Below are 23,562 nucleotides of genomic sequence, written 5' to 3' on the forward strand. Positions count from 1 at the left end.
TTAGCACCCTCATCTCCTGACATCCTCTGTGCTGCTGGGACCTCTCCTATAGGATTAGCCCCCTCCTCTCCTGACATCCTCTGTGCTGCTGGGACCTCTCCTATAGGATTAGCCCCCTCCTCTCCTGACATCCTCTGTGCTGCTGGGACCTCTCCTATAAAGTCAGCCCCCTCCTCTCCTGACATCCTCTGTGCAGAAAGGGACCAAACATTATGTTTATTGGGGACAGCAGTGGGGGGGGGGCAGTAGTGGATTATAATGTGGGCGGATTGACGGGGGGGGGGGGGGCGTCATTCTATAGTTCGCCTCGGGCAGCAGAGAGGCTAGAATCACCCCTGGTCTGACCATTAATAAGGTGGCACTCTATCAGTGTTTTTAAGAGTTTCTGCACAGGGCACCTCCTGAGACCCCAATCATTCCTGCCCCATATGACTCCCCTTTATGTTTCCTTACCCCATTCCACCAATAATTATGAGCTGAGTCCTATCCTTCAATCTAATAGACTGCAGCAACCTGCGGAGCGAGCTCCTCTACCATCTAGGCCCCTATGCAGATACACGTGCTGTACATCCCAATGAAATAATGCACTTTGTTTTATCTCTTCGACATGTGTTGTCATCCATCCTCCGCCTTCTAGGATTTCAGGATACGGATCTAGTTACATAATTTGCACATAATATCAAAGCTTCGCTCGGCCCGTCAAAGTAACCTTCCTACAGGGACCTTCTAAAGTTTCTTCTGATTATTTAAACTTGTCACATGGTTTGCACATCAATTCATGCTTCACCTGGAAAGATAATTACAGTGGATTGAATGGGCGGCTCTCGGCCATGCTCTTCCAGCAGTCCCTTTAAGCCTGCACTTCATTATCCTGATAATTTGATAATAAAGTCATGGAAATCATTAGGGAAAAGTGCAAAAGGTCCCGTATTAAAGGGGCTCAGGCACAACGGCCGTGGAATTGTTTTCAGCTACATAGTTAAAATACACAGTTATTACTCAGGGCCAAACCTTGCCTCTCGCCGGACCCGGTTCGTGCGTGATCTCCATATCGTCGAGTTTCACGCGCCCCCGGGACCGCCGAGGCGCATCTCCTGTGTTTTTTTTTTATTTTAAAAATAGGCACTTACGGGATTTCTAAAAATGAGAAACAGATTATTATTTCTAAAGTCTGGGGGAGCGAGAAGCACAGTTCAGGATCCCGGGGGGATAGTAAAATGGTATGAATATGCTCTGAGCGCAGTTTAAGATGATCCTCGTGTAATAAAGGGAACGGTTTATTTTTATGGTGTTCTATAGCACAAATGAATGTGGGGGAATGTTTGCAAAGTATCTTAAAGGGGACTTGTCGCTGCCGAAATGCCCAGGAAACTATATGTATGGTATAATGAAGCCTCCTGTGATGTTTCCAAATGTGTAGCTGACACCTATGAGCTTTGCACATCCCCCCGAAAACAAGGTTTATAGTGTCTGTTGCTGTATGCAAATTAACCTTAACTAGTCATGTGTGCGTTCCGCAGCTCCAAACTGGTCATGGATGGAGCGTTCAATTTGGCTGTAATCCCGCCTCTCTGGCTGCATCGGCGCTTAGAATCCGCCCCTCTGTCATTGAGAATCACGCCCAGAGGGGCCGTCCCTGGGCATCGACGCTCCCAGAGAGGCGGGATTACTGCCAACTCAAATGCTCCATTCATGATTAGTTTGGCTCTGAGGAACGCCCACATGACTAGTTGAGGGTAATTTTGGGGGATGAGGTGGGGTGGGCGTATATGCAAAGCTCATAGGTTTCAATTACATGTTTGATAACAATGCAGGGGGCTTCATTACACTGTACATATAGCTTCTTGGGCATTTTGGCAGTGATTGGTTCCCTTTAAGTGAACGGCAGCTATCTTTTAACACTATATATTTTCTTTGGTGGAGGTTCTCGTGTATGCCTTTTGTTTACTAGTTTTAGCTAATTTGGTAGTGTTTTCAGCCATATTAATTCCTATTTTTCACTCTGAAATGATTTTCTGTTGTTATACAGGACAACTAACCAGACCTTATTCAAGTTGGCTGCTGGAGTTGAGACAGGTGAGAGTCATAGCGTAACGCAATAATTCGTCCCATCGAATGATTAACGATTTCGAAGTAACCATGTGTTTTTTATAACGATCAGCGTTTAGAAAATAGATCGTTTGAAAAAATCGTTATTGCAATCGTTTTAAGATCGATTAAGCCTATCTCACACATAGGGGGAATCTTTAAAAGACTGTTTACACTAAGTGATCCGTGAATTTTCATGGAACGACCAACCATGATTTGAGAACTTGTTGAAAGATCAAAATGATGATTTCTCACTCGTCGCTTGATCGTTCGCTGTGTTTACACAAGCCAATTATCCTATTTCAGGGTCCTATTTCACGGGCCGATGGGGGACCGATCAAGATGTAAACGAGCGCTGATCTGCTAGATCGGCACTCGTTTACTGGGCCTATTCCACGGCCCGATGATCGTTGAGCGAGAGCTGCAGGGACATCGTTACCGATGTCCTTCCAGCCCTTGCAGCATCATACATTACCTGGCAGGACTTCTCCTCCACTTCGTCTTCCTTCCTGGGTCCCGCGGCGCATCAGCAGCTCCGGAGCGGCCTGACTGAGCTGTCAGACAGCTCAGCCAATCACTGGCCGCGGCGATCCTGGCCTGTGATTGGCTGAGCGGTCTGACTGCACAGTCAGGCCGCTTCGGAGCTGCTGATGCGCCGCGGGACCTGGGGAGGAAGATGGAGCTGAGGAGAAGGCCTGCCAGGTAATGTATGTTGCTTCTCAAATCGTCGGTCGCCCGCCCCGCACCGCTATTCCACCATAGCGATGCGCGGTGGGGGACCGATGATTTTAGGTCTGGCCCTAAATAAATGATCAGCCAATGACACGATCATCGGCTGATCGTTTTCTCTATTCCACCGAGCAATAATCGTCCCGATTCGGCCAATTATCGCTCCCGTGGAATAGGCCCCTAAGTGCGATCGTTATCGTGAAAATTCTAAAGATAATTGCTCCGTGTAAAAGGACCATAAGAGTCCTAATAAAGACAACAATCAGCCAATGTGGTTGTGACCTAAAACTATTGGCAGCTGACTGTGCATTGCTACGTGTAATAGCGATACGCAGACGATGGCATATACATGTCTTTGAACGCTCTCTAGTCCTTCTGCCCGCTCCCCAGTTTCCTGGGGGTATGCTGGTGCAGGGGGGCTTTGCAGGGGAGGGATGGTGGGTGCTGTCAATGGCGTACCACAACAATCTTCCCCCAAACTTACCTTGCCTGACATGGTCCCTGGAGCTGGAAGAACAAAGGATTGCTGCAATGGGCCAGGTTGTTTTGAATTTTTTTTTTTTTTTTTGTTAAACTAGCCCTTTAAAAGATTGTCTATAACTTCCTGCACTTATCATTTAATTAGATTTTTTTTTTTTTTGTCCCAGTATTCGGGTTACTGCTCCTTTATTCAAATAGTTAAGAGTTAATTAATAGAACCACATCTGTCTATTGTCACCCACTCACCTGCACCTGTTATACTTAAAATACAACAACAACAATCAGCACAGAAGCATAAACCTACTAAATATAGAGTAAATAAATGAAAAATTATGGCAAAGAGGTAAAAAAATGTGATGATCTATTGGGATGAAGTGACCCATGTTAGTGACCTCTGGGCAAAGTTGACTTGTCCACTCATGTCATTATATAAGTGAAGACAGGGCAGTATGTCAGGCTGCTAGAGACTTCACTGCCTGTAACCAATCAGATCATCAGAATAATCACAACAGCAGGAGAAGAGTGTGTTGTCTTTTGGGGGGAAGTGATCTGTAATTATAGTGGTGAGGACAGAGCCGCATGTGAACAGGCCGGAATAGTGACACGTATCAATGATGACAGGAACGGAGCTTTCGACTCTTACTATAAGATGTGCTCCATGTTGCTTCCGGCTTCAAATTGAGCTTCTTTTTTTTTCTTCTTTTTTTTAACTTAATGGGGGAGATTTATCAAACATGGTGTAAAGTGAAACTGGCTCAGTTGCCCCTAGCAACCAATCAGATTCCACTTCTCATTCCTCACAGACTCTATGGAAAATGAAAGGTGAAATCTGATTGGTTGCTAGGGGCAACTGAGCCAGTTTCACTTTACACCATGTTTGATAAATGTCTCTCAATACGTCTATTTTTTTGTATAATACCCCATACTATTGCACTCTGACCCATCAGACACGGACTCTAGGGCCCAGATTCGTCAATTTGTTCCAGACCAAAACTGGAATGATTTCCCCCTATCCACCATTCAGAGCTCAGCTTTCATATTACCAGAGCTTGTAAGGATATGAATTCTGAGCTATGAATGGTTGCAGTGGGCACATCACTGCAGTTTTGGGTTCAGACAGATTGATAAATTTAGACTCCAAAGTCCTGTGGTGTCTGCACAAAGTCTTATATATCATGAGGTGTAGCCCCCGTGGACTGGACTTATTTTTCTAGCACATCCCACAGATGATTGATCCAATCGATCTCTTCACCACTTTGATCTCATGATGCTTGGACACAAGGCTTCCAGCAGAACATTGCCCATCACACTATCCCCACCATCTTGTCTTCTTCTCATAGTGCATCCTTGTGTCTGGTGATTTATCAAGCCAAGCCACTTCTTTCTATTGCCCCAGCTTTGGTATCCATATGGCCATTGTAGCATTCATTAACAAACAGGGGTCACCATGGGCACTCTGACTGGTCTGTACACCACCCTACACACAACAAACTGCGATGCCCTTTGTGATCAGACAGCTTTCTATCCTTGTCATCAGAAACTATTCTTCCATTAGCCTTGGGCACCCATGACCCTGATACCAATTCACCTGTTGTCCTTCCTTGGATTACTTTAGTAGGTACTAACTATTGCATACTGGGAATGCTCTAGGAGACCCACCAATCTGGAGGTGCTGTGACCCAGTTGTGTAGACATCATAATTTGGCCCATATGAGATCCTTACTAGTTTTTAGCGAGCTAACTCAACTGGGCTTCTCGTGGTACTCGGTGTGTTGTTTAAATATTTGGGCTACCATACTGATACAGCATGTCAGTATTGCATACTGATGTAGTATTGCAAAATTTAAAGGAGAACTATCAGCAGATTAGATGAATCTAACCTGCTTATAGCCCCATATTGTGCAGGAGACACCAAGGATGAAAGTATGTCTCTTACCTTCATCCTCGGCACCATTCCGGTTTCTTTAGTTGTTTGCTCTATGTTCTGTTAAGGCCATTAGGGGCACTGGGGCACCGTTAGAAGCACTGCTCTCCCCCATAGCGCCAATAGGGGGCGGGGCAGTGCTCCTAATGGTCTTACCGGACCCTGATGCAAATGACTAACTGCATTGGAATGGCGCTGGGGATGAAGGTAAGGGACATATTTTCATCCTCAGTGTTTCCTGCACAATAGGGGGCTATAAGCAGGTTAGATACGTCTAACCTGCTGATAGTTCCCCTTTAAACAGTTTTGGAGATCTGAAAAAGTTTAAATACTATTTCTAGTTTTTGTATATTTCATTTACACATCCCTTTAAGGGACCAAATATACGAAAAATAGGACTAAAAATATGCAATACATTACTGCAAGACATAGTAGAGCATCATCGATATACCACCAAATGACTCGAGCATTTTAGTGCTCGCTCAACACTAATCCTTCTACTTTTTCCAGTATCCAACACATGAACGTCAAGCGCTAACTGTTCTCAGGCCCGATTGTCTCAGATAATCCATATTATTCACCCAACCATACATTGTTATAATGTTTTTTTTTTTTTTTTTTGGTAACTGTTGCCTTATTGGTGAAAACCAATGGAGGAGAAAACTATGTATCCCCAGTGTGTTTTTTTTTTTAGAGTTACAACAAAACAACAGCAGTCACCATCTTTAGTTATAGTCTGAATAGTAATGACACGATGGTCACAGTTAACAATAATAAAAAGTGTATAGGAATGAACTCGGTACAATGTATGGGAAAGTGAATTCAACTGTGTCAATTCACTATTAACACCTGGTTGTTAAAACCGTTGAAAGAAAGACCCCACACACCCATTTAGTGGCTCCAAAAAAATGTGACTAGTGTGTTGACCCTACCTTTTGTAGATTAAAGTGAAAAGACACAATAAGACCCCATGCCGAACTGTACTAAGGATGGTATAAAATTGCATTGGCGCTTTCACCCTACATAATAGAATCTCCTATATTCTTACTTGAAGACTAAAAAGTATAACTGTTTCTTTGAACTTTAAGATGGAAGAAAGAAGTGGTTTCTAATTTAATTGGAACGCTGAAAGGGAAATTTGTCAGAAGGGGAATGCCGGAGGAATTAGAGTCAGACAATGGTCCGCAATATAATTTGGAACCATTTAGAGAAAAACTAGAACTTTCTACGTAACAACATCAAGGGGGCATTATTCACACTTAAATGGAAAAATCGAATAAAAAAATTAGATTTAAGTTTTTGGAACGACAATGGTGGGAAAAAAAGGTATTCACGTGGATGTTATTGGATCACCTTAGATTATACAGGTCAGAAGGGAAAAAACTGTCAACAGAGTGAATTATCAGGTAATAAGGTTGTTTTATGTGTTTGCGGAGACTATGAAACATAGAGCGGTACAGTCAGAAGTTTGGTGTGTAGCTCTGAAATATAAAATCTACAACAGGGCCCTCACCTACCTTGTTCTAGTTATAACAGCAGTATCTTCTAATAAGCAGCTGCTGACATCAATCCTTTTATGACTATAGCCCCTATTACAGGGGGCAACGGAGAGGAGCTGTCAGTGCTCACTTGCTCCTCGTTCGCTGACGGCGCTATTACACGCGTCGGTAGCAAGCGGGTAAGAGCTGGGGGGGCCGCAGGGAGCTGCGGGGGAGGGGCTGTCAGGGTGATTACTAGATCGTCCAGGCAGCCCATAGAAGATAGTAGCGGTCTTCTGCCGCCGCTTCCATTCCATGGTGCGATGGCAGCAGATAGTTGCTATCTTAGTCATTTGTCTTTCAACATGTTGAAAGAAAACAACAGACAACGATCAGCCGACATCGATCATGTCGGCTGATCATTGCCTTCTATTACATGAGGTAGTTATCAGCCATAACGGATTATATCGGGCAAATACGGCCAATAATCATTTTGTGTAATAGGGCCTTAAGGGCCTATTACACGGGTCGTTTAGAGGAGCAAACGAGCGCTCTTAGCGCTCGTTTGCTCCTCGTTCCCCGCTCGCTGCCGGGGCAGCGGGGGGGGCTGCCCGGGGGATCGCTGATCGTCCAGGCAGCCCATAGGATATAGCAGCGTCTGCTGCCGATGCTCCTATTCAATGGAGCGACGGCAGCAGATCGCTGCTATATCAGTCGCTTGTTTTTTAACATGTTGAAAAACAAGCGACTGCAACGATCAGCCGACATGAACGATGTCGGCTGATCGTTGCACTCTATTCCACGGGACGATTATCGTCCGTAGCGGCCGATATTGGCCGAATACGGACGATAATCATTCCGTGGAATAGGGCCTTTATGTGTCGGGATACAGTAAAGACTAAAGATAAGCATATGTACTGAGATTTGCTCTTATTGGGGCATCAAAGTTCCTTACCTTCTTGGACCATAATGTAAACAGTGATGTATACTGAATTGCTGCTTTCTGTAGAGGAGCAGGGACTCCTGTGCTCCTGTCAAAATGACAGGAGTCCCTGCTCCTTATATAGTTTCACTGGTGCTATATGCAAAGGTTCCATGAAAAATATGTACAGTCAGCACACCCAGTAACTGTATGACACTCCACAGTCCAGTTTGTATTATTGCTTTATAAACAAATCCATGGTACTGGATGATATCATGAGTAAGGAGCAGTGGGAAGGGTCTGAAATGCATTGATTGGTGCTTCTGGTGGGTTGTGAATGTGCACTTACACAGTTTTCTCCTTCCCAATACACACAGTAACTACTCACTGGGCCAGGTGCGTTTCCACTTTCAAAAAAAGGGTTAAAAAATTGATGCATTTTGTGTGCATCTGTTTTGACCCAATATTTCCATTGACTTTAGAGATGAGCAAGTACTTAAATGCTCGGGTGCTCGATACTCGAGATTAATATTTCCCGATGCTCAGGTGCTCGTTTCCAGTAACAAATCCCATTGAAGTCAATGGGATTTTTGTAGGGGACCAAAGCTCTGCACAGGGAAGGTCTGGTGAAAACCTGGAAACCTCAGAAAATTATGGAAACAACATGGAACTGGACAGAAAACAGCAGGGGCAGCACCACGTGCACAGGACATTGCACAGTAAGGATAGGTATAGCTGAACTACAGATCCCAGCCAGCCAAGAGAATTTCAGCAACAGGACAAATTAACTACTTACATCTGCACTACAAGTCCAAGCCAGCAGCCAAGAGTAGGAAAAAATATATATAATAAAAATTTTAAGCCCTTAGAAGGACTGTTAAGTTCTTCGTGTTGGATTTCTGCCTAACCGCACACTAGTTCCCTGCCTAACACTCTCCCTGACAGACAGCAGCTCTCTCCCCAATCTCTTCCAGCCTGCGTCTGACGAGGCGACCTGAGTCGTCTGCTTCAGGCGGCGCCACCAACTGTCATCATGGGGGCGGCATATGGCGGATTATAATGTGGGCGGTTTGGGCGGCCGCCCGGGGCCCGAGGCTCCGGGGGGCCCATGCCCGCCCACCTGCCCACATAATCTGCCAATGATTCCCGGAATGCATGTACCGGAGTCCCCCTGCGCCCAGACAGTATCTGTAATTAGATGCTGGGAGCGGGGGACAGGGCCGATTCTGGGGTTTCTGCCGCCTGAGGCAAACCTCAGGCGGCCGCCCCGAGTGATGGCCGGCACTCTCCCCTCCCCCCCGTCGCCGCAGCCATCCACTCACCTGTCCCACGCCGCAGCCGGCCCGCGCTCTCTGCTGTCTCCACATCCCGTCAGGTCCCGCGATGTCACCCTGCAGCTGTCACGGACCTCCAGGCTGTGGTGAGTGAGTGGGGTGATCCCGCGCGACCCGATCACCCCAGCGCGTCCCCCACTGACCCCGGGCACTCACCACAGCCTGGGGGTCCGTGACAGCTGCAGGGTGACATCGCGGGACCTGACGGGATGTGGAGAGCGCGGGCGACGGAACAGGTGAGCGGCCGCTGTCATTTTTGTTAAGTGATACTTAACAAAAATGACAGCAGGGGGGACATAATGCCGCCCCCTGCCGGACCGCAAAATCTGCCGCCTGAGGCGGAAGGCTCATTCCGCCTCATGGCAGAAGCGGGCCTGGCGGGGGAGACTGTATTCATAAGCGCCGCACTGTAATGAATCAGCCGCGCGGTGCTGTTACTACAGCGCGGCGCTTATAAATACAGTCTCCCCCTCTCCCAGCATCTAATTACAGATACTGTCCGGGCGCGGGGGTCTCCGGTACCCGCATTCCACGTCCGTGATCCGTCAGGATCACGGAACATGGGAATGCAGTCCCCCGGGTGATGCGCAGCTGCCGGAGGTGTCCCGTCCTGTCCCCGGCAGCGCACGCATCAGAGAGCTCACCGTGCGACGGAAGTCACAGCCACAGGCGCATGGGGAGCTCTCTGATGCGCGCACTGCTGGGGACAGGATGCGACACCCCGGGCAGCCGCACATCAGCCGGGACCAGACCAGAGAGGCTCGACGGGGGAACGGAGGGTAGGTGAGTTATGTGCTGTTTTTTGTTTTTGTTTTATCTGCTGTGCAGGGGGGGCATCTATAAGGGAGGGGGAGAGGGAAGAGGTAGACCATCTATAAGGGGGGGGGGGAAGAGGGGGACCATCTATAGGGGGGGGAAAGAGGGGGACCATCTATAAGGGAGGGGGGAGAGGGGGACCATCTATAAGGGAGGGGGGAGAGGGGGACCATCTATAAGGGGGGGGAGAGGGGGACCATCTATAAGGGAGGGGGGAGAGAGGGACCATCTATAAGGGGGGAGAGGGAAGAGGGGGACCATCTATAAGGGAGGAGAGGGAGAGGGGGACCATCTATAAGGGAGGAGGGAGAGGGGGACCATCTATAAGGGAGGGGGGAGAGGGGGACCATCTATAAGGGGGGGGAAGAGGGGGACCATCTATAAGGGGGGAGAGGGAGAGGGGGACCATCTATAAGGGCGGGGGGGAAAGAGGGGGGCCATCTATAAGGGGGGACAGGGGGACCATCTATAAGGGGGGGGGAAGAGGGGGACCATCTATAAGGGGGAGTGGGGGACCATCTATAAGGGGGGGGAAAGAGGGGGACCATCTATAAGGGGGGAGAGGGGGACTATCTATAAGGGGGGGAAAGAGGGGGACCATCTATAAGGGGGGAGAGGGAAGAGGGGGCCATCTATAAGGGGGGGGAGAGGGGGACCATCTATAAGGGGGGGAAAAGAGGGGGACCATCTATAAGGGAGGGGGGAGAGGGGGACCATCTATAAGGGGGGGGGGGAGAGGGGGACCATCTATAAGGGAGGGGGGAGAGGGGACCATCTATAAGGGAGGGGCGAGAGGGGGACCATCTATAAGGGGGGGAGGGAAGAGGGGGACCATCTATGAGGGGGGGGAGAGGGGGACCATCTCCTAAAAGATCAGCACCCTCCTCTCCTGACATCCTCTGTGCTGCTGGGACTTCTCCTATAGGATTAGCACCCTCCTCTCCTGACATCCTCTGTGCTGCTGTGTCCTCCCCTATAAGATCAGCACCCTCCTCTCCTGACCTCCTCTGTGCTGCTGTGACCTCCCCTATAAGATCAGCCCCCTCCTCTTCTGACATCCTCTGTTCAGCAAGGGACTAAACGTTATGTTTACTGGGGACAGCATTGGGGGGGGGGGGCAGTATTGGATTATAATGTGGGCGGATTGACGGGGGGGGGGGGCGTCATCCTATAGTTCGCCTTGGGCAGCAGAGAGGCTAGAATCACCCCTGGTCTGACGCGAGCATCGTGGGACCTGATTCTTATACGCCCAGGTTATCTGATCTGGCCAGCCATTCGCTGCTATTGACATGTAGGGCTCCTACGTGATGCTACCAGCTCCCAAAGACTCTCCTGCATGATGATTGAAGCCGCCAAACATGAAGAAAGAGGAAGATGCCATTGTCTCGAGTATGGCGAGATGCTCGTCCGAGTAACGAGCACCATTGAGTACCCTAATACTCGAACAAGTACCAAGCTCGGACGAGCATGCTCGCTCATCAATAATTGACTTACCTTTTTTAAAAAAGAAAAAATGGATCAAAAAGGATCATTTTCTTTTATGTATACAAAAACAAAGTTGACTTTTTGTGTCTGTTGCACACAAAAAAAAAGGATGGAAAAAAAACATTTTTAAAACGCCGTGTGAACCCAGCCTAATGCACCTTTTTTATATTTTCAATAGAAAACATTAATTAAAACCATTTTTTTTTTGCAGAAAATTAAAAAGTCTTCATATAGAATTAAAATAACACAATAGATTTTCAATCCACTTTTTCAGTTTTTTTTTTCTTTTTTCTTATAAAGATTTTGTTTGCTTTTATATATATATCTGTAGCTTAATGTTAGTTTTTTAGGATTTTTATGATTTTGTTATTGCGGCATTAAAGTTCTATCCTTCCTAGTATTTGAGTTATTGTGTTATATAACCATTACGAATGTCACATAAATATTCTGTTACCAACAAAAGAGACTGTTCAACGGCCAATGTAGCGTTGCCTTTGATACCAGGCATTTACACAGCAGTTTCCTGTTGGCATTTAAACCATATTTCAACAGCTTAACCAATAAAAGCCGCAAGATCTTCCTGAAAGGGTCATTTGTAACTGAAACTGAGCGCTCTGTATGGATCAATATTAAACAGCACCAGCCACCAAAACCTCCACGCTTCCTTTTTGCTGAAATGCACATTCACTGTAATAATTATGTAACTAACAAATCACCTATGAGTTATAATTCACAGTTTTTAATTTTTTTTCTATATTTTTTTTTACAAGAAAAAAAAAATTAAAAGCATTCTTATATTATTACAAGACATTTTTGAAATGGTTATATAGATTTGTAATTTGTTTCTATTTAAAAATCCCAAGTATTTTAGTACTTATCAGCTGCTGTACGTTCTGCACTAAATGGTGTTTTCTTTTCAGTCTGACACAGTGCTACTCCTTCCTGCAGGACGTACAGCAGCTGACAAGTATTGGAAGACTGAAGATTTATTTTTTTTTTAAATAGAAGTAAATTACAAATCTATATAACTTTCTGAAACCGTTGATTTGGGGGGAAAAAATATATATATTTTCACCGGAGTACCCCCTTAAATACTGAGGGGGACATTTATAAAATGTCCGCCAGAGGCATTGGGCCCTTCTCTCTTAGAGCCCCACAGCAGCTGTACATAAACCCTGACCTTCAGGTGTAGTCACCTGTTATTTTGTTTCCATCGCACCCTATGTTTATTGCACAGAGCACTATGGAAATATGACCAGGAACAGGGACTCCTTTCCTTGACAGGTGTCCCTGCTCCTGTGTGTAGCTTCTAATACCCCTAATGCTGATTGCATTGCAAGCCTTTTTAAAGATGCAGCCACATCTTTTTTGCTTAATACTAAGAAGGAAATCTTTTAAAGTGTACCTGTCATTTTAAAGGGGTACTCTAGGCTGGGGGACTTTTTGCCTATGGGCCGGGGAGGAGGTGGATGAGGGCAATGACGTCCCCTTACCTCCCTGGTTCCAACGCCATGTCCCAGATCGCGCCGCTCCCGTCCGCGCTGATAATCCTGGTTACTGACGCGGGCTTCAGACTTGATATTTCAAGTCCGCTCAGCCAGTCAGTGGCAGGGGCGGGATCCCGCCTCTGCCACTGACTGGTTCAGCTGACTTAAAACATCACGTCTCAAGCCCCTTCAGAGACCAGTAAGTTGCCGGGCAGCGCAGGCGGGAGCGGCGCGATCCGGGACAGGGCGCTGGAACCAGGGAGGAAAGGGGACATCATTGCCCTCATCCACCTCCTCCCCGGCCATAGGCAAAAAGCCCCCCAGCCCGGAGTACTCCTTAAACTTTCAAAATCTAATTCAACAGTAGATGAGAAATAAATCACGTCTGAGATTTACATTCATTACTATTTTTTAAGGAAGTCCTGGTCATCTGCGCTTACAGAGAAGGCAGTCATGACCGATGGACGTATTGGGCCGTGGTACTCTGTACTGGCCAGAACTTTATGTGTTTAGTCTCGCTCTCTCTTTTTTTTTTCAAAAGTAGGTTAGTGAGAATGAATGGCTGTCAGTCTGCCTTGTCAGTCTTTCCTTCTATGGTATCCCTATTTACTGGATTGCTGTGCAAGGACAAGTATATCATAAAGAATTATGAGATGTGTTGGCTCGAGTGTTTTGCTAATACATTTAGTGGACCTTGGCCCTTAAGGTGCCCATACACCTTTAATAACTGTCGGCCGAACAGTTGACTGTTGGCCAAACCACTGACAGTTACTTCTTCTGGCTTTCCCATACTTCCCATGGCCAATGACCGCCTGTCATGGGCAATTCATGTGTTCTTTATGGGTTGTGGAGGGGTAAGCTGCTACCAAACTTTTCTTGCATTGGCTTATATAAGATCAAAAGCATTGAGCAGTAAAAATCCATCACATCTGATTGTTATCTTCATAAATATCATTTGTCAACGATGAATTCATATAATGCTGATAATACTGAAATAATCAATACTTACCTACCCGCAGCACCTCACATCTCCCATTGGGGCTCCTTCTGGTCCTTCGCTGCTCATCTCTTCTGCCAGAGCACGACTGGTCTACTCAGTCAAGCACTGGCCAAGGCTGGATTTGACTGGTTAAGTGGTCCTACTCTGACCTCTCATCTTGGAGACAAGAAGAAGAGTCAAGCATCGAGGGACCTCGATCTAATTTGCTTCAGGAGCTGGAGTGACCAGGGGTAGGTAAGTATCCTTTTTTTTAAAAAAATTGCATGAACTTTTTTTTTAGGAACCCTGCAATACCCCTTTAATTTTATGTTATCTGATAAAAACTTTACTGAAATGTACATATCATATTCACTAAATTCAACATTTTTGGGCTAGGCATAGACTGGTATGTGTATTTCCACTCCCCACCATATTAATATGGCCCTGTCTTTGTAGCTGATGTCAAAAAATTGTTTGCACACTCCCAGGTTCACAATTCAGAGTGTGTAATACAAGGCATAATGCTTGGCAGGTTGGCACATGTTACATAAGGTGGTAATTCATAAGGTATTATTATGGAGTGCTGGAAAGTTTCCACGCTTCTGCATGCTAGTTACATTCATGCCCCGCGTTCTCACGTCTTGGCACAGGTTTTAATCCTATAAATTATACGGCACTTTTGCATAGCTGTGTGTACGTTCTCTGTGCGAGATTCAATGCACTGTTTCTTTACTTTGATCACCATCGTGAACCTCTATGAAAGAGGAAGTTATAAAAATATATTTTTGGTTTGTGCAAGGAGGGGCGGCCAATCAAGTGGAATGTAGAGCCTGGAGAAATATGGACCGAGGCAGAACTTTATAAAAACAATCGAATATATAAACACAATTACAACCATCTCTAAAGAGAACCTATTCTGGTTATACAGCTATAGTTACAGATGTAGCAGTGTGGAATTTGTTTTTGAAGGGGTTAATGTTACATTACTGTTAGATTCGGTAAAACATAGAATTAGAATAACTTAAAATAAAGATATAAAACCTTAATAAAAGTGCTGTTCCTTATTTGTTACTGAGCTGTCTGGCTTTTTTTTTTTTTTTTTTAAATCTCTCTGAAAGTGTCCACCTGGGTCCAGTGCTGATGGTCACACATGCTCAGTACCACTGTCTAGATTATCTTAGGGATGGAGTGATCAGCGCACTGGAAGTGGCTTCTCAAAGGCATTGGACACATAAGACGATTGTTCTGAGAGATAATCTGGGCCTGGGGCAAATTTTGGACCCCTTCCCCAAACTTACAATGGCCCAAAGAAAAGATTAATATGTTTATATCTAAAAAAAATCATGACTATAAGGCTATTTCATAGTATGATAACACTGTACACTGTTAGGGTATAGTGATGAGCGAGTACTGTTCGATCGAATAGTAAGGTATTCGATCGTATCGAATATTATCGAATAGTTCGCCGAATATTCGTTAAATATTCGATGAGTGTTCAAATCCCCCTTCTTCCCTGTTTTTTTTAGCCAATCAACATGCAGGGAGGCTGCCACAGCGAGAAACGAGAATAACAATGATTGGATGCCATAGTCACATGACCCAATAACATATATACGTGTGTTCATCCAGTGCTACGTGCTGCTACGTCATACATAAATACTAAGGGTAGTGCAAGCACTCTGCTCACCAAGTGCTTTGTGCTGCTGATACGTGCTAGACTGCTAGATCTAAAAAAAAAAGTAGTATGTGTGTTTATCCAGTGCTACGTGCTGCTACGTTATACATAAATACACAGCTGCTGTGCTACTATAAGGCACTCTGTTTACCAAGTGCTACGTGCTACATAATAAAGCCGATCAGCTGTACCTATAAAATATTTAGACACCCTTTAATAACCAGGTAATTCACCTGTATGCACCTACATGCACATTTTTGGGGGGCTCACTGCGATTTTGGGGTGTTAGATGCTTTCCCTGCTGTCCCAGTTGCATTCCAGTGGTGTTGGCATCATTTCCTGAGGTGTCATTGTGGACTTGGTGACCTCCGAATAGTTGAATATCGGGGAGATATTTCACTATTCGCTCATCACTATTAGGGCACCTTCACACTACGGAATGCATGCAGAGAACTTCTTGAAGATCCAGCCACTTGCCCCTGCGCGCTCCCACTTTATAAATAAATAATCATCATAATAATAATAATAATCTCCACCTGTCCCATAGATTCCATTCTATGTTCAGGCAGATTCCGCTGTTCACCCAAAAAATCGACGTGTCAATCCACCTCAGCATAGAATGGAGTCTATGGGACAGGTGGAGATTCAAGCGGGAGCACACAGGGGCGAGTGGCGGAATCCGCAGGAAGTTCTCTGCGAGCATTCCGTAGTATGAATGTTCCCTTACTGAACAAAATTCAGTATTGACTAGATGGACTAGATGCACCCAGTGGTCTTTTTCTGCCGACATTCTTCTATGTTTCTATTCCAAGACCGATACTACCAATATAACCCTATATAAGGGACAAATAATAGCGCTACAACTTTCACTGTGTAGTGCGGCAGCGAACAGCTGATTGGTGAGGATGTCGACATCCAAATTAAAGGGAAACATCTAACCTACTGATAGTCCCTATAGAGCACAGGGAGCTGAGGATGAAGGTACACATTTTTACCTTCATCCTCTGTGCTGTATCCGTGATATTAGCAGTTTATCTTCTATGCTAATTAGGCGTTTTGGTGCAGTGGCGCCAAGTATGAAGGTAAGAAACCTTCACCCTCAGCGCCTTGTGCACAAAAGGAACTAAAGGATTCTTTTAACCTACTGATAGTTTCCTTTAAAGGTAACCAGTCAGCACCATTGTGCTGATATGGTTCCCAGCAGCACAGTATAGATCTACTATGCAGCTCGTGGAGCTTACAAGCCGCCGCAGCAGCAGTGGCTTTACATTCGGGGAAAAGGGGTTTTATTATGCCAGGCAAGGACAGGAGAGGGGCGGCAACTAGTCATCTGGATGGGAAGCCACCTGTGACTAGTCACAGCTCTCTGGCCACTAATGAGTCTGTCTGCTTATCAATTATCCCAGCACTGCGTGCTGACAGGCAGAGAGCCGTGCCTAGTCATGGGTTGCTCCCCGCCCAGATGACCAATTGCCGCCCCTCTCCTGACCTTTTGCTGGGTAATAAAAGTATTTTTTCCTTGATGTAAAGCTACTGCTGCAGATGTGGCCAGTATACTTCGTGAGCTGCACATTAGGTCCATACTGTGCTGCTGGGAACCATATCTGCACAATCGTTCTGACTGGTTCCCTGACTGGTCGACTGAACCTGCAGACTTCTAAGCTGTCTAAAGCGTATGCTGACCTCCTTATATTATCTGTTGGGGCAGAGATGGGTTGGGATTGTTGGATTTTACCCATAACCCTACTGTTCTGGGAGAGATAAGTGGACAACAAAACTATCTGACCCTTACTATAGAGGACACATGACTGCTTGACACTCGGTGTACGTGAGGTTGGGAGAGATTGAAAGTGCCTCATGCCTCCATCCAGTAATGCTGATGTTTCACTGCTCCTCGGTAAATTTGTGAGCAGTTTAATATAGAATAGTGCTTATCATTATAGAAGTCCGGGAGTTCAGAATTCAATATCCGATTGATGAAGGATTCCATTTTTTTGCCAGTGTTGTAGAGTGTACTTGACTGTATTAGTATCCCAATTAATGTTAAGAGATGAAAACTTTGAGCCTCCAACTAAGAACTAGGTTCTGTTCACACCACCATAGCTTCATTGACAACAGTGCCAGACCCATCGAATGGTGGAGACCAGCTGTGGCCGATTGACGTATAATTTGGTCAATCAAGTTCCTACATGGTGTCCATTATGTTGTTGGGAAGATTAGCTCAGCATGCTGCACTTTTTCTTCCGATAAAATGTGACAGTGCTACCAATGGAAGTTTCAAACAGAGCATCTATGCTTAGTGTGGACAGTGCTTTAGTGATGCTCACACAGAATTGACATTTACAGTATTGAGAGCATTCTTTTAAGAAACATATACCAGACAAGAGCCAGGAGGGCAAACATGCCTGTTACCAATTTACTGATGCATTAATGGGTCGTGGTCTATAGGGTCTTAGAAAAGTGAACTGGAAGAATGTTGAAAATACCATTATAAAGTTCAGTGACGGTGCAGAGGTCCAGAGAGCGGCTGGAGCCAGAAACACAACCTTTCCTTATCAATCGCCTGGAAACCAGTTAAATATCCATTATAATCTTCAGCCGTGCCCTGCATAAATGTGACTGTATTACTGTGAAATATGCCGTAACTGAGAGAAGAATATATTATGACAGGCTTATCTAAACACGTTACAAACTTATCATAAAACGAATGACGTCAATGCCCAGGCAGCTGTCACAGTGATGAAGATCTACAGAGTTTATAGCGATAAGATTGTTCTATTTTCTATAACTTTGACATGAAGAATAATAAGTCCCTAATTATTATTTCCCAAGGTGATAACATGTATCGTGCCAACGTGAAACTATGTTTTAAAAGTCTTAATTGGAGTTAGTTACTCCATCACGTTCTATGGAACAAGTCACAGTTCGTCCCACTGTCACAGTTTACTCCATGTTGCAGGCTGCCTTTTCCCAATCTATGGTTCTGCAGCTATTGCAAAATTCTAACTCTCACCATAAAAACTTATAGCTCTCAGGGCCTCTTTGGAGTGGTATTTTTTTTAAAACAATATCTGACGTAAATTTGGGTCTGCTCATTCCCAAACTGTCAGCATTTGACTCCCGGTGGCTGGAGAAAATGGATGCAGCCTTAGGGCTGCCTAGAAAACATGGATACAGCCAATGTATACTACTAAGGGCCAGTTCACACAGAGTAAAAAGGCGGAATTCAGCGACAGAACTCCCCGCTGCAGAATCCCACCTGCCTCAGTGTTATACAGAATATGAGAGGGTCCATGCGCCTCCGCTCTCTGCGTCTGAAACTGAGGCAGGCGGGATTCTGTGGAGGAGAGTTCCGTCTTGGAATTCTACTTCTTTTACTCTAAGAGCTAAGGGTATACACTGTACTCAAAGGTTAACCCCAAAACAACTCTTTAGGGAAGACTTCTGTGAAGTAAGATAATGGCCCCAGCCCACTGCCTTGGAAGCCAAACTACGTGTTTTGGGGGTGACACCTTACTTCTTCAGGTCCAATTTTGACATTGTTTGTACTTTTGGTTCCAATTTGGCATGTAAATTATCATTCTACAAGAATATTCCTTTAAAACAACTTAAAAAATGGTGAGAAATTGAAGCCTTCTATATTGAGAGTCCATCAGCATGCCAGTAGTTTTCTGTATACTATTTCTGACGATAGCAGTGATACAGAGGTTTGCTATGCACATTCTAACAAACCTGTCCAAGTCATCTATTCTACCTATGGCCGTTTGCCAAGAAGTTGCCCTTTGTGATTTAATGGTTGGTAGCCTGTGTATTGCACTTTTCATTTCTTACTTCCTCATATTTTTTCCATATGAAGTTTTGTGTTGGGTAGTGGCATTTCCTTCGCCACAATCCACTTGATTTATTGTTCTCATTAGAAGCTGTTCCGCTGTTTCCCATGTTGTGTAAAGACATAAATTAGCCACTTTAATGAACCTCCTGTAACACAAAAGAGAACTACATTTTTCTCAACATATTTGTGTGTTAGGACTCTTGAAGATCGATCCAAATTTACAATCAGCAGCCGTGAATAATGCCTCACTGGATTCTAACAAAAAAAACCTAAAGGCTTTTTCCATAGTTTCAGTCTCTTTTGAAGGCAATGATGCAAACCATCTAGTGGAGGTTACTCCTCCCAGTTGTTCCAGTCCCCCGGCCCCAGGATCATTACATGAGAGCCGGTCTTAGAGTCACACGAGGAGCATCTGCCGTCCTCCTATAGTTGAGGCATAGAATTAATAGTGAATAGCAAAACTTTATTTTTTTCATACTTATTAATTCCTTAGGGTTTCTCAATAATTATTAAAAACTATTTTTTCTTTATTATAGTAAGGTATTGTAGACTCTGTATCCGTACATCACATGCGTTAACAATTATTACACTTCATGATGTCACCGTCAAAAAGGGTTTGTCTGGACCCATGACATTTTCAATGGTGGACCGGTACTAGTTTTATAAAATACTCATATGCCCTGATCCCCCACCACTGTCCTTCCCATGAGCCCAGTCCCAGCTGAGTATTACTTCCAGCTTACATACAGGAAATGTTGGTCATTGACTATAGTGGTAAGCATTTTCTGGGTATCGAAATAAAAGTAGGAAGTTCTGCTTTGCCATGGGACGGCAGCAGTAAAGGATCAGGGCAGATAAGTATACATTTCTTTTTAATAATTTTAAGCCAAATGTGATCTATGAAATATGGTCAGTAATCGCATCTGTATCCACATATACATGAGCAAAACTGTTAGATTTAGATTAGATACGCGTTTTTCGTTGGCTGTGACATCCTCCAAAAATACTGATCTCAAAACTTCTATTAGTAATCCGGATCCGCAATAGATCAGACTGTGTGAATAGCACAAAAGAACTTAATGGGCAATAAATTGATCCAACTTTTCAGGGTGTGTGAATAAGGCCTAAGCAATTAAAAATTCGAGTCCGGATAATCGACTCTGTACCCACAATCTGACCCCCCCCAAACCACTTGTACAGCCAAATAGCTGCTTTTAATCCAAGATCTGTCCTGCGTTCCGTTCGGCAGGTGATGCAGTTATTGTCCTAAAAAAATACTTTTAAATTTGAAGCCCGTGCCAAACGAGAGTATCTGTTCCCTAACTTTGCACAACCTCTCTGTACCTCCTCCCCACCTTCTTCATCATTGTGAATGCTCCAGGCAGATTGTCTCCTATTCCCCACTTGTGGCAGCTGGGCACATGGGCTGGATTGTTAAGGTCCTGTGCAATGTTCAGTCAGGAGAAAATGTTTCAGTGGCATTCCTAATGATGAAGAGGGTGGGGAGGAGGGACGGAGGGGTGGTGCAAAGTTAGGGCACAGATACCCCCGTTTGGCACAGGGCTTCAAGTTTAAAAGTATTTTTTAGGACAATAACTGCATCACCTGCTGAACGGACCCCAGGACAGATCTTGGATTAAAAGAAGCTATCTGACGGTACAAGTGGTTTGGGGGGGGGGTCAGATTGTGGGTACAGAGTCGCTTTAACAATCTCTGACCAAAACTTTTGATATGTCTCTTGTGACCTGTCAATATATTATTATTATTATTATTATTATTATTTTATTTTTTATTTTTTTTAAAGGCAGCAGCTTACAGAGCCTTGACATTACAATTGCACTAATTATGAACACCCTGCATAACAGTGTAGTGCTAAAATAAATCTATCCCTTAAAGTATAAACTCCATTATTATTCTTTTTTCTCTATATTCTGTATTGTCTGAAGACAACATATGTTGCTCCGAGTATACTCAAAAGATTAAAAGAAGTAGTATTTTAATTAATATTAATGTATTTTGTTTTAAGATCATCCAAATCGTTTGCAACATTTAAATTAACATGTGTTTCTTCAATAAAACATTATGGCATTGGTGCCAAGCAGATGGGAGTGACATACAACATTGTACATATGGCAATTTAACACTCGTACCAATTAACTTCCTTCATAATCTAATTAACCCAACTGTTCAAGAGCAGTCGCTCACACATGTGCCGCACACGTGCCAAAATGGAAATGGTACATTTGTAATACTACTAAAAAATCCATTCAAAATGGCTAGTAAATATAAGCCCTGATCCTGTTATGCAAAAGCTAGGGAATGGTTAATTGATCATCACATCTCAAGGGTTACATGGCGATTGCTGGTCATGCGGTCATGGTGCCTGATTGTGCGACTCATCCTCTTAGACATTTAGACAAATAGATTTCTTGGTCGCCAAGAGAGCCGCCCGTTTGCAGTACCTTTACATGGCACGAGAAATTGGGCTGCTCAAACAATCCTTGTATTGTTCGTGCAACCCTGGAAACTGACAGCAGAGATATGTATACAGTCTGTGCTGTCAGTTTCCCGATCATAAGCAGTGTATACTTACCATCCACGCTGCTTGTGATCCAGCGTGACACTCCAGTCCTTTGGACTTTGGCTGTATCTTCAGGCCCTGCCTACTTCGGCTGTCAATCGATCTGGAGGAGACAGGCCTGAAGATACAGCCATGAGGCTGGATATGAGGAAGGGAGAGACAGATGCCAGATCGCAAGAAGTGCGGATAATAAAGTATACACTGCTGCTTGTGATTTGGAAATGACAGCACAGGCATACACTTTTCTGTGCTGTCAGTTTCTTTTTATTGTTCTCGGCCTCACATCCTATTTACACATAAAGATATGTGGCCAACAACCCCGATCAGCTGAGGATCAGGCGTTTTGGTGCTCCTCAGCTGACGGGTGTAACTTTTACACGGGCTGATTATCACCCACAGATGTGCCTCTAGCAACTCTCCTGGCCAAAAATCGGCCTGTGTAAAAGGCCCTTTAGTCAAATGGGTTTACATTGCAACCCACAAGTGTCCTCAACCCCAATCAGTCACCAAAAAACCCCATCCTGGATAGATTTTTGCTACGGCACGGTTTGCGGTCATTGTAACACAACCCCAATTACTTGAGTGAAGCGACCAGGAACCACTTTGATGTGCTGCAGGATAATTCGACTTGGTTTCTTATTTAAGGGAATGGGTTGTGTTGAGACCGCCATGTGGCCATGACCTTAAACCCTGCAACGTAATGTTTTAGCCGTGTAACACATTACGCAATTCGAGGCAAAATAGCGTTATTTAACACTAATTATATGCTATGTGTTAACATGTCCTTAGCCACAGAACTGATCGCCTAACTCCAACACTTGGATTATTACACACAGCACTCATTGCCTAAGGGTCCTATTACATGGAGCGATTTTTAACGACTAACGATAAACGATTGTTTATCGGTAACCTGAAATCTTTCACCATATTACACAGAACAATGGTCGTTAGTTACGATCGGTTTTGCGTTTGTAATTATGATCGTTTATTCTTTCTGATCTCAGGAAAACAATGAACAATGCGCAATTACACTGAACGATTAGTGAAAAAAACACAGAACTTGAGCGAACGAACGTGGAATTACAGCAGGCGATTAGCGAACGATTAACGATAATTTTAGGTTCAGATCTAAATCAACGATCAACAACATACGAACAATTTTTCCATTGTTGCCTGCAATTACACAGAATGATTATCGTTTAAATTCAAACGATATAAAGATTTTTCGCACAATAATCTTCCTGTGTAATAGGACCCTTACTCTGCCAATTATTGTGCACAGCAATGAGCTAAACACCATGGGGGACATTTATCAAACTAATTGCGCCTGTTTTTAGTCTATTATATCTAGTTTGCGCCTCAAAATAAATCTAATATGAATTTATGAAGCTTTTTTAGACTATCCAAATTAGATGCGACTCGATCGAAAGTGCGCCAGAATTCTTTTTTAGCTAAATTTATTAACTGCGCAATTTTTTAAAAAGTCGCATATATTGGCGCATCGCTACGTCTGCTCCAAACCAGGTGAATTTATTAGACTAATTAAAAGACCATTATTTTTAAGACACATTTACTACGCTATTAGACAATTTACATAAATTTGACTAAACACGTTAGATTGGAAATTATGCCAAAACATCTTGCCAAAATGTGCTTTTAGATTTGTTAGTAAATATCCCCCTATGTTCTAGCTGCCAGTGCCCTGAAAAGGGCAATAAGTGAACTTTTCAGCCGACAGTACTAGACTGTCCC

The sequence above is a fragment of the Dendropsophus ebraccatus genome, chromosome 15 (genome assembly GCF_027789765.1).
Source record: "Dendropsophus ebraccatus isolate aDenEbr1 chromosome 15, aDenEbr1.pat, whole genome shotgun sequence".
NCBI lineage: Eukaryota > Metazoa > Chordata > Amphibia > Anura > Hylidae > Dendropsophus > Dendropsophus ebraccatus.